This window comes from Vicugna pacos, chromosome 9, assembly GCF_048564905.1.
Source record: "Vicugna pacos chromosome 9, VicPac4, whole genome shotgun sequence".
NCBI classification, from domain to species: domain Eukaryota; kingdom Metazoa; phylum Chordata; class Mammalia; order Artiodactyla; family Camelidae; genus Vicugna; species Vicugna pacos.
The window spans coordinates 5,871,180-5,886,393 of NC_132995.1; positions in this window are offsets into that span (position 1 = coordinate 5,871,180).

Sequence of the window (15,214 nt, forward strand, 5' to 3'; positions counted from 1 at the left end):
GGTCCCCACGTGGTGTTCATTTGCTTAGTCCATTCCTGCCTTTCCCTATAGCTGTGCTGTCCAGAAGAAACAGAATGTAAGCCACATAGACGATTTCAAGTTTTCTAGTAGCCACACTAAAAGCTAAGTAAAAAGAAACCACCACTGTTTTTTTTGTATATATTTTTTATTGAAGTATATATTTTACCATATTTTTAAAAAACGGATATATCCAAAGCATCACCATTTCAACATGTGATCAGTATAACAAATTATAATGAGATATTTGACACTGTTTTTTACCCTACATCTTCGAAATCCAGTGTATATGTTATAGTGACTGAAGGAAACTCACAACCTGAAAGTTGAGAATTATGTTTCATTTGGTGGGCTTTCTAAGGACTTCAAGTCCAGGAGACAGCCTCTCATATCTTTCTAAGGGACTGCTCCAAAGAGGTAAGGGAGGAGTCAGCATATATAGGAATTTTTGCAACAAAGACCATGTAGTTGGAACATCCAAAGATTATCATTAATTAAAGAAAGGCTGATACCTCAAGTTAATGAATTTAGTACTTTTCTATGTATGGGAAGATGCAAGAGTTTGGGTTTATTGAAGTCATTCCTTTGATATGCATCTTAGCTGTCTAGGGCCAGTATCCTATGCTTTCCCATTCTGAGTCCCCTCGGGGGCACCACTGGGGGTGGCTGCAGAGGCTGAGGGCTTGGCATTGGGCAGCCTACTTGTCTCCATCCTGATTTCCCTCCAGCTCACGGTCGGGCACGGTGATGACTCGATGGCCGCAGCATCCTTTGTTTACTGATATGGCGGGCAACATTTTTCATTCACAGTTACACTTGTAGCCCATCTCGCTCGGACCAGCCTCATTTCAAGTGGTCAGGAGTAGCAACTGGTTTTCACATTAGACAATGCAATTTAATGCAGTTCAAATTCAACATTCCTAAAAGTAGAGTCCTTTTAGGTCTGGATTAAACTTCCGCTCTCTTGGCTGGATTTCCTTCTCTTGGTCAAGGTTATTATCAGTCTTTCCCCAGATCTGTCTCCTCACCCCTCACCCCACCCTCCAACGCATTCTTTCTTCACAGGAGGGCTTACATTTATTCCCTCCTCTCTAAGCCCATGGCTGTCAGCATGTGTCCTCGTCACTTTTGTCATCCATGCCTTCACTCATTCATTCACTCATCCAACAACTATTTATTGGGTACCAGGTGCTGTCCTAGATGCTGGGGATGCAGCAGGGGGGATGTTCCTGTCCTCATAGAGCTTCCCTCTGATGTAAAATCCCCTCGCTGCTGAGGGCTTCCACAGAAACATGCTGGTGCTCTGAGGATATTTAATAGAGAGATCTGACCTTGCTGGGGCTATCCAGATGGCTTCCCTGAGGAGGGTCCTCACTGGGCTCTGATCTGAAGAATGAGTAGGAGTTACTAGGTGGAATGAGAGGGAAAGGTGGCTCAGGCAGAAAGAACAGCATAGCCAAAGGTCCTACAACAGGAGGATACAAGGTTCTTACTGAGAACAGAAACAAGGTCAGTGCTGCTGGAGAGAAGCCAGCAGGACAAGGCGTGTGGTGAGGCTGGAGATGTGGGGAGGGCTGAGTGGTGAGGAGTCCGGACTTTATCCTGAGTGCAAAGGAAACCTCTGGACGCTTTAAGCAGGGAGGGTGGGATGGGACTTTGCACTAGAAAGGTCTCTATGACAAAGACTGAAGAATGGACTGAGGGGAGCAGAGGGCAGGTGGGGAGAGCTGTCAGGGAGCTGTCGACCACTCTGTGACCATGGTGACTTCATCCATTCATTTCTTTGCAACAAGACCTCGCCTCTAAACCCCAGACTCATTTACCCACCTGTTCACCCGACATTTCCGTATGGTGTCAAACAGACATTTCATCCTGGTTCCAAAATGAACGCCTCACCTCTCCCCCTCTGTCTTCATTACCACAAACTTCAAAGCTTCGCACAGCAAATTTCTTCTCTTACAGTTCTGGAGGCCAGGAGTCTGTTAACAGTCTCACTGGGCTAAAACCAAAGCTTGGGCAGGGCTGGCTCCCTCCAGAAGTTCTGAGGGGACAATCTGTTTCCTGGCCCTTTCCAGCTTCTAGAGACCACCCGCATCCTTTGGCTTGTGGTCCCTTCCAACCTCTGCTTCCATTGTCACCTCTCCTACTGTCTTTGGTCTTTCTGCTCCGTCTTAAAAGAATGCTTGTGTTGACCTTGGGTCCAGTAGGATCATTCAACAGCATTTCCCCACTTCATGGTCTTTCATTTAATCACCTCTGCAAAGTCCCTTTTACCCTGTTAGGTCACAGACTCACTGGTTCTGGAGATTAGGACCTGGCCATCTTTGAGGGAGTCATTATTCAACCCATCACATTATCCCCAGGCCAGCTCCTCTCCACCTCCCGGTCTCAGGGGAAGGCAGTTGGATCCTTCCAGGTCAAAACCCCTTGGAGTCACCCTGGATTTCTTGCTTTCTCTCTCATCTCATATCCAACCTGTCAACAGATTCCATAGTCTTTATCTTCAAAATATATTCTGGATTCCACCATTCCCTATTACCCACCTGCCACCCCCTGGTCTGTCCCACCGTTATCTCCTGATTCATCTATTGCCTTCTTGCTGGGCTCCCTGCTTCCATCCACAGCCTGTCCGCTGCCTGGCAGCCAGAAAGATCCTGTTAAAACTGCAGTCATATCTCACCCCTCCTCTGCCCCAAATTCTCTCAACATGGACAGAAATTGTCCCTCCAGAATGCATCAGTTGAAGCCCTAACCCCCGGCATGACAGTATTATCTTTGGAGAGAGTTAGGTTTAGCTGAGGTCATGAGGCTGGACCCCCAGGATGGGATTAGTGCCCCTGTAAGGAGATGAAGAGAGACCAGAAATCATGTTCTTTCTACCAAAGACGGAGGGAGAAGCCACCATCTGCAAGCCATGCAGACAGCTCTCACTGGGGGAGGTATCTGCTGACACCTTGATCTTGGACTTCCCAGCCTCCAGACTTTGAGAAATAAAATTCCTGTCGTTTGAGCCACCCAGTTTGTGGGTTTGTTTTTTTTTTTTTTTATGACAGCCTGAGCAGACTAAGACCTTTCCCCTGGCCCTTCCCTGGCTCAGAGTAAAAGAAGCATGCTTACCCTAAGGCCTATAAAACCTGTGTGACCCACCCCATCTCCCCTTTGACCCTGCCTGGGATCTTCAACTCTTTCCCCAATGCACTCAGTTGCTATCACACTTTGCCATTCCTTGAAAATGCCAGGCATGTTTGCACCCCAGGGCATTTGCACTTGCTGCTCCCTCTGCCCAGAAGACTTTTCCTTGAGATACCCCCATGATTCACTCCCTCATCTCCATCCAGACTTCACCTTCATCAGTGAGGCCTCCCTTGGCAGAACCATGAAAATGATCAACACCCCCCTTCACTCTCAATCTCCTTTCCCACTTTGTTTTCTTCTTTTGGGGACATAAGACCATGCAACAGAATGGGGAAGGGTAGAGCTCAGTGGTAGAGCACATCCTTAGCATACACAAGGTCCTGGGCTCGATCACCAGTACCTCCATTAAATATAAATAATAATAATAATGAATACACCTAATTACCCCCCCAAAAAAACAACAAACAAACGAAAAATCAAGACCATATGGTCTGCAAAGTCCAAAAATATTTACAAACTGGCCCTTTATACAAAAAGTTTGCCGATCTCTGCCCTAAAATTAAAATCTCACATTTTTGGGATACTTGTATATATATGGTTCCCCCAACATGTTTTATTATATAGTCTTCACCTCAACCAGTACGATTATGAATATCCCACTTTATAGATGAGGAAGTGGAGGTTCAAAGAGGTATGGTAATTTTCCCAAGCTCACACAGCAAGCGAGGGAGGGGCAGAGCTCAGTGTACACTTGGTTTTACACCCTGTGTTTTTCCCTTAGGAACCTATCTCATAACTGTGTGCATCTATCACATTTGTTGATTTTACAGCCTCCTCCTGGGGCTTACCTGACAGTCCCCACCTGATGAACGTTTAGGTTATTTCCCCTCTAATCTTCTAGGATTCTGCAGTGCTGCAGTGAATATTCGTGCACTTAGTTCTTTGAGCTCATGTGTGAGTTTTATCTGAAGACTGAATTCCTGGAATGGTTGTTGCCGGCCAAAGGGCATGTGCCAGGCTGTGACTTGGGCGTGGAGTTGAGTCCACTGGGCAGTGTACTGGGAGGGCATTCTGGTCACAGGGACCTGCCTGCACAAGGGTCTGGAGGTGTGATTCAGGCTACCCTGAGTGCCCATGTCTGCACAGTAAAGGTGATACAGGCAGGAGGCCGACAAGCAAAGGTGATGCCAAGTATCTCCAATGCTGGGCTGAGCTCTGTCCTGGGGGCACTGGGGAGACATGGGAGGGCTTTGAGCAAAGCAGGGGGCAAATCAGCTCTGGGGCCCTGGAGGGAATGGGCTGGATGGGGAGACTGGAGGCAGGGAGGCCAGGGAGAGGGCTGGGGCCGGGACCAAGGAGAGAGGATGGGGGCGGAGTTGTTCCCAATCAGAATGTCTGAGTGAATCAGTGGGATACCTCTCTCCTGCTGCTTTTAACTCACATTTATGGGACAATGTCTATGTGCCAAGGACTTTAAATTCATCATCCCATTTGCCCCTCAGAGCAAAAGTATCATAGAGATACTAATGCTTCTTCATTTCACAGATAAGAATACTGAGGCTCAGGGAGGGAACTATCTTCCTGGCCACACAGCTCATGGGGGCCAGCCTGGGATTCTGACTCTACGCCTCAGAGTCTCCCTCTCTCGCTTTTAATTTTAAACTTTTTTAGATATAATTTACATACCATGAAATTCACCATTTTTTAAACTGACATAAAGTTGATTTACAATGTTGTGTTAGTTTCAGGTGTACAGCAAAATGATTCAGTTATACATATACATATATATTATTTTTCAGATTCTTTTCCATTATAGGTTATTATAAGATACAGAATATAGCTCCCTGTGCTATACAATAGGTCCTTATTGTTTATCTGTTATATATATAGTAGAGTGTTAATCCCAAACTCCTAATTTATCCCTCCCTCCAACTCCAAATTCACCATTTTAACAAGGGCAATTCAGCAGCTTTTAGTACATTCATAGGATTATGTGGTCAGCACCACTGTCTTGTTCAAGAACATCTACATCATCTCAAAAAGAAACCCTGCACCCATTAGCAATCCCTCCCAACCCCCCAGCCCCTGGCAACCACTCATCCACTTTCTGTCTCTGTGGATTTGCCTATTCTAGACATTTCCTATAAATGGAATCCTATAATACATAGTCTTTTGTGTCTGGCTTCTTTTACTTAGCATAAAGTTTTGAAGATTCATCCACACTGTAGCAGGTGTCAGTGCTTCGCTCCTTTTTCATGGCTGAGTAATATTCCAGTGACTGAATAGATCACACTTTCTTTATCCATTCATCAGTGGACATGCATTTCAGCTCTTTCCACTTTTCATTAATTGTGAATAGTCCTTCTCTGAACATTCAGGTACATGTTTTTTTTTGTGGACTTCTGCTTTCTAATCTTTTGGATATTTACCAAGGAGTGGAATTGCTGGGTCATATGGTAACTCCATGTTTAACTTTTTGAGGAATTCCAGATTGTTTTCCAGAGAAGCTGTGTCATTTTACATTCCTAACAGTGGTGCATGAAGTTTCCAGTTTCTCCACACCCTGGCCAAAACTTACCATCACCCGACTTTTCAATGTAGCCACCCTGGTGGGTGGAAGGTGGTATCTCCTTGTGGTTTTGGCCTGTGTTTCCCTGATGACTAATAGCGTTCAGCATCTTTCCAGGTGGTTATTGGTCCTTTGTACCTCTTCTTTGGAAAAATGATTATTCATGTTCTTCACCCATTTCTTAATTGGGTTATTTTAGTTATTTTTAATTGTCAAATTGTCAGAGTCCTTTACGTATCCTGGATATAAGTCACGTATCAGATCTGCGATTTGCAAATGTGTTCTTGCATCCTGTGGGTCATCTTTTCACTTTCTGGATGGTGTCTTTTGCAACCCCGGAGTTTTACTTCTAAAGTCCTCACTAGCCCATGGCTAGATCACTGGACTCTCCTGCCTAATGTTTATTCAGTGGTTTCCAGTGGGGGCATCTGGCAATATCGAGACAGCTGTTGATGTCACACATGGGGGTGAGGGTACTTACATCTTGTGGGTGGAGGCCAGAGATGCAGCTGAACATCTAACAATGCACACGATGGCCCCCAAGGGAAGAATCATCCAGAACCAAATGTCAGTAGTGCCTCAGTTGGAAACTTCTGATGCTCATTGATAAACATAACTGTTAATATTACAGAGATCTCATAGCACAGGGCGAGGGGTGGGGCCAGGTGACCTGGGTTCAAACTCTGGCCCTACCACTTACTCGCTGTTTGATTTTGGGCAATTCAACGAGCCTGGAAACCTCAGTCTTCTTATCTGTAAACTGGATGCTGTGAGGGGCAAATGAGTCATTATGGCTTAAAGCTTAGCCCAGGGCTTGGTGCAGAGTCACCATGTTGGCTGTGGTCTTGATTGAGTACCAGCTGTATACCAGATGCCCCAGGGAACAGGTAGTAACTTCCTTCGGCTTCATATCTGTCCTGCACAAGCCATAGTACAGATAAGAAACTGAGGCACAGAAAGGTGAAGACTCTTGCCCAAGGTCACACAGCGAGTACGTGGTTCCCCAAACAGAGATCAAAAGAAGGCCGGCAGGAAGGAAGGAAATGGAAAAGCAAGCCAAGAAAGAAGAGACACACAGAAATGTCGAGACCCAGAGATGTGGGACAGAGACCTAGACAGAGGGAAAGACAAAAAGAGAGAAAAACAGAGTGAGGCATCGAGTTTGAAGAACAGGAAGGGCAGCTGGGGTTGCAGGAGGGTGGACAGCCCCAGGCTGGGAGAGGAGGCGGTGGTGCAGCTGTTTGCGGAGGGTTGGGAGGAAGCTGTCTGGTGGGTGTGACAGTATTTGGAGCCTGGCGCTTGTGGGTGTGACGGTTCCCCACCCTGTGGGCGTGAGAGTCACTAAACTAGGGGAGAAGTACCCAGGCCCAGGCCAGGGTGTGTGTGTATGTGCACGTGCATGTGTGTGCACGCTATTTATTCAGCAAATAGCACCGCATATTCTTTTTGAAGATTTTCTATTTTTTTTCTTTTTTGGTAAATATTTTATTTATTTATCTTCTAAATCGAAGTATAATTGATTTGCAATGTTGTCTTAGTGTCTGGTGTCCAGCATAGTGATTCAGTTATACATCTATATACGTATTCCTTTTCTTTTTTATTGCATATTATTTTTTATAAAGCTTTTTTTTAATGTGAAATGTTATCACATCACATAAAAGCAACTCACATGTCCATCGACAGACGGCGGGGTACACAAAATGCGGTCTATCCATCCAATGGAATATGCATCAGCCTTAAGAAAGAAGGAAATTCTGCAACATGGATGAACCTTGAAGACTTGATGCTCAGTGAAATGAGCCAGTCCCAGAAACGCAAACACGGCACAATTTCACTTACATGAGGTACTTAGAGTCATTCAATTCATAGAGACTGAAAGTAGAATATTGGATGCCAGGGGTTGAGGGGAGGGGGAAAATGGAGTTAGTCTTTAATGAGGACTGGGTTTCAGTTTTGCAAGGTTAAAAATATTCTGGAGATGATGGTGGTGATGGCTGCACAGCAGTGTAAATATCCTTAATGCCACTGTGCTGCAGACTTAATCTCATCCGTTAATCATCCATTAATCATTCAAGCATTTGGCCCGTTTTGAGCTTTCTGTCAATGAAATGGGAGATCACATATTCTTTTGCATGTGGTTTCTTCTGCTTAACGTCATGTGTGAGAAATGCATCCGAGACAATGTGCATATCTGGAGATCATTCATCCAGTGCTGTGTGGAATTCCATCAGGTGAATGGGCCAGAGCAGGTTTTTGTTTTTTGAGGATTCAAGGATTTATTAAGTCATACATGCAAAATATACTACTCACAATGATAATTGCATTGGCCAGTGACCAATGTGAAAACGCCCCACATTCCTGCAACTGTGAACTTAAAAAGTTGTGTTCCAGGGATTGAAAGGTCCAATCTTGCATTCTTGCTACTGCGTAAGTGGTACAGAGCTCTGTTTGCATCAGAAGGGTGTTGATGTCGCAGAACCAACTGACCCATGACATTAGGCAGTGCGAAGACAGGAAGTGTGTGTCCATGTAGGTGATGTGAAGGGGAGGGACAGTATTGGTCCAGGTGAGACAGGCTGGGACCTGGGACCTGAGACCCTTTGCTGCAGTCCTTGCACCTGGACAAATGTCTCCTCAAGCAACAGAATACAAAGAAACTGCAAGTGTTGGCAATCTGGCCACCCAGTGACATTAACAAGATTCATCATTTAAGAATATTTAAAGTATTTCATAAAGACAATGTCAATGAAAAAAATAATAATAATAAATTTTAAATTAAAAAAGAAGTCAAAGATCAAAAAATTTTGAAAAAAATCCTAAAGCTGCAGCACACGACTTTTACACCAAGTTACTAGACAAGAAGGAAAACACTAGTTTTCAATGAAACAACGTGAAACAGGCATGCAGTTGTACTAATCTACCAAAAACCCAGCGGGTTTATCTAGTGAGTTGCCGGTGGCTGGACATTTGGGTTGTTTCTGGCTTGGGGTCATTCTGAAGAGCAGGGCTGTGGGCATTCATGTCCGTGTCCCCGGGCGGTCGCGTGCACCCATTTCTCACGGGGATACACTGAGGAAGGGGGACATGCACATGGCCAGCCCTCGTAGATCTTACCAAAGAGTTTTCCAAAGAGCTTGGGACAATTTATCCTCCCACGGCAGTACAGGAGAACAGGCCACTGTTTGCAGCCACGCAGTTTGGACCGGGACGGGGCTGGGCACGGGCAGCGGACTGTGGGAAAGCATCCCCGTCCCGCACCCCCAGGCCGGCGCTGGCCCCGCCTCCTGGAATTCCACCACCTCCTCCACTGGGCTCAAAGCCAAATCCCTCCAACCGTTTTCTTGGCATTCTTTTCCGCCTGCCTCACGCCAACACCAAACCCGGACCATTATGGTTGTCCAACAGCGTTCATGGTGTGACCCCCCTCCTGGCTGCCACGCCCCCACTCCCGCTTCTGTCTCTGCGTTCCTTTGCAACCCAGCGCAAGTGGCTGGACTCTGCTAAGCCTCAGTTTTCCCATCTGTCAAATGGGGATTTTTAAAAAGTCGGTGTGTTCATTAAATATGCGAAGTCCTGCCTTGGTTCAGGCAATACACTGTTTTATGTCAATTACTTTACAAGGTCCATGGAGCACAGTAAAATCTGAAAATAGTCGAGGGGCGGGCACAACTTTTGACAGTCACAACGTGTGCATACAGCATAAAGCCTTTTCTTTAAAACATAGTGTTAGGGGAGGGCATAGCTCAGTGGTAGAATGCATGCCTAGCATGCAGGAGGTCCTCAGTTCAATCCCCAGTACACATCAAAAACATAAATAAGTAAGTAAACCTAATTACCTCCCTCCAGATAATTAATTGATTAAAGCATAGTGTTGTGTTCAAGAGCCTGGACCTTCGAGGCAGACTGCCAGGTTTAAATCCCAGCCTCCCAACTAACTAGCTGTGCCATCTTAGAATAGTTCCTTAACCTCTCTGGTGCACAGTTTCCTCATTTATCCATGGTGGGGCAAAACAGTATCTGTCTCATTGAGTAGTTGTGAGATTAAATGAGCAGATACCTGGAAAGCACATAGGACAGTGCCTGATTCAATGAGTGTAAGGTATTTTCGACGAGCTTGTGTGGTTGTCGTGAAAACTACTTGAATTAACACATATGAGGAGCTGGAAGGTGTGTGGCATTTAGAGCCTGCTCAAACGAGATCAGATTTTGATGGCAACTAGCAGTGTCCACCATATTTCTCATAGCGCCCTGAGCCTATAGGACATTTATGGAGACTTCTGATGGCCACCCCACCATTCCACCATATGGCTACCAGCAGTGGTTTTAGAAAATATCCACAAATCCTTTGACCCTCCTCCCTTCCAAAGGTGGAGGCTAACTCCCCTTCCCTCAGGTGTGAGCCAAACTCAATGGCTTGCGACTAAAAGAGGGAATATGATGGAAGGAATGGTATGTGACTTCAGAGGCTAGGTCACGAAAGACACGGCTCCTTCCTTCTGGCTTTCTCTTGGAATGTTCACCCCAGGGGAAGCCAGCTGCTATATATTGTGGGCCTTTGAGAAACCTGTCAGGTGACCCTCCTAGCAAGGACTTGAGGCTTTCTGCCAAGAGCCAGTGCCAGCTTGCCAGTGAACCATCTTGGAAGTAGATACTCCAGCTCCAGTCTTGCCTTTGGATGACTGCAGCCTGGACTGACATCATGAGACTCTGAGCCAGAACTTTCCAGCTAAGCCACTTCCCTATAGCTAGCCCACAGAAACTGCAAGGTAACATATGCTTATTGATGTGTTTAGGTGCTGTGTTTTGGGGTACATTGTTATGCAGCAATAGGTGACTATTACACTACCCCACCATGATGGCATGAGAGAACTCTTCTTTCTTAATAAAGTTTATCTTCTCTCTGAGCCAGCCGTAGACTTTCAGGATGAGTTTTCTCAGCTCTCGGGTCCCTAAGCTGAAAGAGAACTTTGAGCCAGTCCTTCAAGCTGCTCACAAATATTTCAACTCTTAATCTTTCTGGTCCCATGAAAAATAACTCTTTCTCACTCTTGTGAAGTATGGTCTGGCCATGTGACTCAGTTTGGCCACCTAGCAGGTGTCATTTGAGTGTGGAAGCATTTAAGAACAACTGTGGGTTTTCCTTTTTCCCCTCTGCCAGAGTCCTGAGCAGCCAACCATAATGACACAAGGGAAAAATACGTTTGTTGTCTTATGCCATGGAAATAGTGGGGCTGTTTGTTACAGCAGGATTATCCAGTGCACCCTGACTAATACAGGGATGTATCTTTCATGTCCTCTCACCCCTGCCAGATTCAGAAGGCCCCAAGTTCACATCCAAATCTTTTGTTTTCTCCTTTTCTTATATCTCCTTTCTCCAGCTCAGAAGGCCTTCCTTTTCCCTTGCATTTTTAATAACCTCAAGAGCAGAAGATTAAGTAATCTTCTATTTATAAAACTTATTTTAAAATAGCCTGCACTTAGATAGCACGTGCTGTGTACTATTCTAAACTCTTTATATGTTTTACGTTATTTTGTCCTTGGGACAACCCTGTAATGTAGGGACTCTTGTTATCCTATTGTATGGATGCAGCTGAGGCACAGAGAAATTACCTAATTTCACTGAGGTCACCCAACAATTAATCGGCAGAGCTTAATTGTTAATTAATTAATTCAAACACAAGTAGCCTGACCCCAGAGGTACCCTTTACCACCTGGTTCCCACAGAAGCCAGTGTTACTTTTATTTTTCATTTACTCCATTTTGCCCTCACCACCTGCTCTCTTTTCCTTCCCTACCAGAGCCAGCATTCTGTCGTATTTATAGTGTGTCCTTTTGTTTGGAGGTGTTCTCACACATTGTGTATTTTTTGTTTGAGATGTATGAATTTTAAATTTATATCAACGGTATTGAGTGGTAGGTTGCACTTTTTCTTCCTATTTTCACTCAGATGCATTCTTGCTGAGTGAATAGCCTATTGCTTCCCACCTGCAGAATCCTCCATTCTGGACACCTCCAGGGAATGTGGGGGGCACCCCCTTCTCCCCAGTGATGGTCACTAGCTGGCCTTTAACCACCACCACCCCCACTATCAACAACCCTGGGATGAGTATCTTTGCCCTGGGTCAGTGAGTGTGAGAATTTCCTTAACCCCTTTCACCAAAGCCAGTGGAATTGTCAGGTTGTGAAACTTGCAGATAATTAAGTTAATGAAGTTTTAGCCAATGACACTTTAGCGTGGCTCCATCGTGAGAGAAACAAAACAGGTTCTGCTCCCTGATTCTGCCTGCCTCACAGCTGGACCTGAGGCGCTGGGGCTTAGAAGCTGAGGAATTTGCAGCCTTTGTTTTCCCACCTTTGTTTTTCCATTCCATTCTGACAACTTCTCTTAAAAGCAAATTGAGGCTTAGTAATGGGGGAAGAGGAAAGGATGGGCAAGTTTACATTCAGTTCATATCTCAAAGTGTGGTCTGCACCGCATTAGCTACTATTACAAATGACTGATTCTAGGAAAGCTAGGAAAAGGCAGTGGAAAGCCAAGAGGGAAGATTTCGTAGGTGGGAGAGAGAATTTCACTCGGGAGTGAGCGCCCCTTGTGGTCTAATTACCCCATTACAACTTGAGTGATTCTCCCCTGTTAACCCCTGATTAGTTTAATAACACCTAATTCAATTCAAATGATATGTATTAGGCACCGTCTACGTGCTAGACCAGCGATGGCCAATTTAAATATAATTCGAGCTCCACGTGTAACCTTGAACGACTAGTCACTTTAAAAAGCTAAGAAGAAACAGGTGACATTAATTATAGTATATTTCATTTAACTCAATACAGCCAAACTATTAATCACTTCAAAATGCAACCAATATAAAAATTATCGCGATATTTCACCTTTTATTGTACTAAGCCTTCAAAATGTCCTCAGGACAGCACATGTCTATTCCATCACTAAATTTTCGTTAAAAACACCTGATCTCTATTCAGATTTCAAAACATTCACAGTTGTAGAGGTAGAGTCACAGACTTAAGTTGTTCCAAACATGTTTAAAGAGTTTCCAGCAGCTGAGTCGAGGCTTCATTATTTTAAAAATCTAAGTTTAAATCAATTACAATTAAATAAAACTTAAAGTTCAGTTTCTTAGTCACACCACACTTCAGGTACTCAACAGCTACACGTGACCAGTGGCTTACTTGTTGGACATTGGTTTACACCATTTCACCCTCAGAATAAGGTAGGAATATTATTATCCTTATTTTACAGAGGGGAAAACAGGCTCAGAAAGGGAAACTGACTTTTTGTCATTTAAAAAATATTTATTGAACATCTTTTGTATGTCAGGTTCCCTCCGAGAATTTCAGGACAAACTGGTGAACAAAATACACATGATTCCTGGCCTCAAGGGGGTTATGGGATAAAATCAGAGAAAGACAAAAAAAAATTTATAAATTGTGATTAGTTCTATGGCAGAAGCAAACAGGATAATGAGTTAGAGTTAATGGCAAACCATGACTCCCAAGCTAAAAATGGTTTTCATGTCTCTGTATGGTTGAAAAAAATTCTAAAGAAGAGAGTATTTTGTGACAAGTGAAAATTATACGTATTTCAAATTCCAGTCTCTATGAATAAAGTTTAATTGGAACATAGCCACCTCTATTCATTTCCATATTGTCTGTGGCTGGTGTTCTGTTACAATAGCAAAAGGAGGGAGAGTATAGCTCCGTGGTGGATCGCATGCTTAGCATGCACTAGGTCTTGGGTTCAATCCCCAGTACCTCCTCTAAACATCAATAAATAAATTTAATTACCTACTCTCCCCATAAAAAACCAACTAAACAAAAACTACCAAGATGTATGTATGTATGGGTCAGAAAGCCTAAAATATTTACAACCTGGCCCTTTACAGAAAGTATTTCAGATCCCTAAAACAGAGAGTAACAGAGACAGACATGCTTTACAGTGGGTAATCTGGAGGACTTTTCAGAGGAGGTGATATTGAAGTAGAGAAGCGTCAGGAGACATTTGGGAAAGTCTGAATATGGTTAAATGGATCAAACCAATGTTAAATATCCTGAGTGTAAATTTAACTACTCTAGGTACCTCATATAACTAGAATCACACAGTATTTGTCTTTTTTGACTGGTTTTATTCCATTAGCATAATGACCTCAAAGTTCATCCCTGTTGTAGCAGGTGTCAGAAATTCCTTCCTTTTTAAGACTGATAATATCTCATTGCATGTATATACCACATTTTGTTTATCCATTCATTGATTGATGGGTTGCTTCCACAATGGGTTTCAATTTTTGGGAATAATGCTGCTATGAAACTGGGTATACAATTATCTCTCCCAGTCTCTGCTTTCAAATCTTTTGGATATAAGAACACTCATGGACATACATTACAGCAATATATTTTTTGAACCAGCTCCTGGAGTAATGGAAATAAAAGCAAAAATTAACAAATGAGATCTAAATAAACTTAAAAGCTTTTTCACAGCTACAGATACCATCAACAAAACAAAAAGACAACCTATAGAATGGGAGAAAATATTTGCAAATGATGTGACTGACAAGGGACTAATTTCCAAAATATACAAACGGCTCATACATCTTAATACCAAGGAAATAAGCAACCCAATCCAAAAATGGACAGAAGACCTAAACAAGCAATTCTCCAGTAAAGACATACAAATAGCCAATAAGCACATGAAAAAATTCTCAGCATCGCTAATTGTCAGAGAAATGCAGATCAAAATTACAATGAGATATCACCTCACACCAGCCAGAATGGCCATCCTGAAAAGTCTACAAATGATAGATGCTGGAAAGGTTGTGGAGAAAAGGGGACCCTCCTACACAATTGGTGGGAGTGTATCTTGGTGCAGCCACTATGGAGAACAGCATGGAGGTTCCTTAAAAAACTGGAAATAGAGTTACCAGGTGATCCAACAATCCCACTCCTGGGCATATATCTAGAGAAAAATACAATTCAAGAAGACACATGCACCCCAATGTTCATAGCAGCACTATTTACAATAGCTAAGACATGGAAACAACCCAAATGTCCATCAACAGATGACTGGATAAAGAAGATGTGGTATATATGTACAATGGAATACCATTTAGCCATAAAAAGGGATAAAATAATGCCATTTGCAGCAATATGGATGGACCTGAAGATCATCATTCTGAGTGAAGTGGGCCGGAAAGAGAAAAATGCCTTATGACATCATTTATATAAGGAATTTTAAAAAAATTAATAATAATAATAAGGACACAAATTAACTACTTATTATTTATAACTTATATGATTGATTTCTTGATATGTGTAAGCCCATTTGACTGTCCTTTATGATTGGATTACTGCATTTTGTTGATTCTTATTTTGTAGTTGGCTTTGTTCCTTTGATAACTGTGTAAGTTTAAAAAGCTAAAGCTCTAATCTGTTCTTAGGAACAATGATGAGTACATATATGTAAACTAAAAAAGAAGTGCA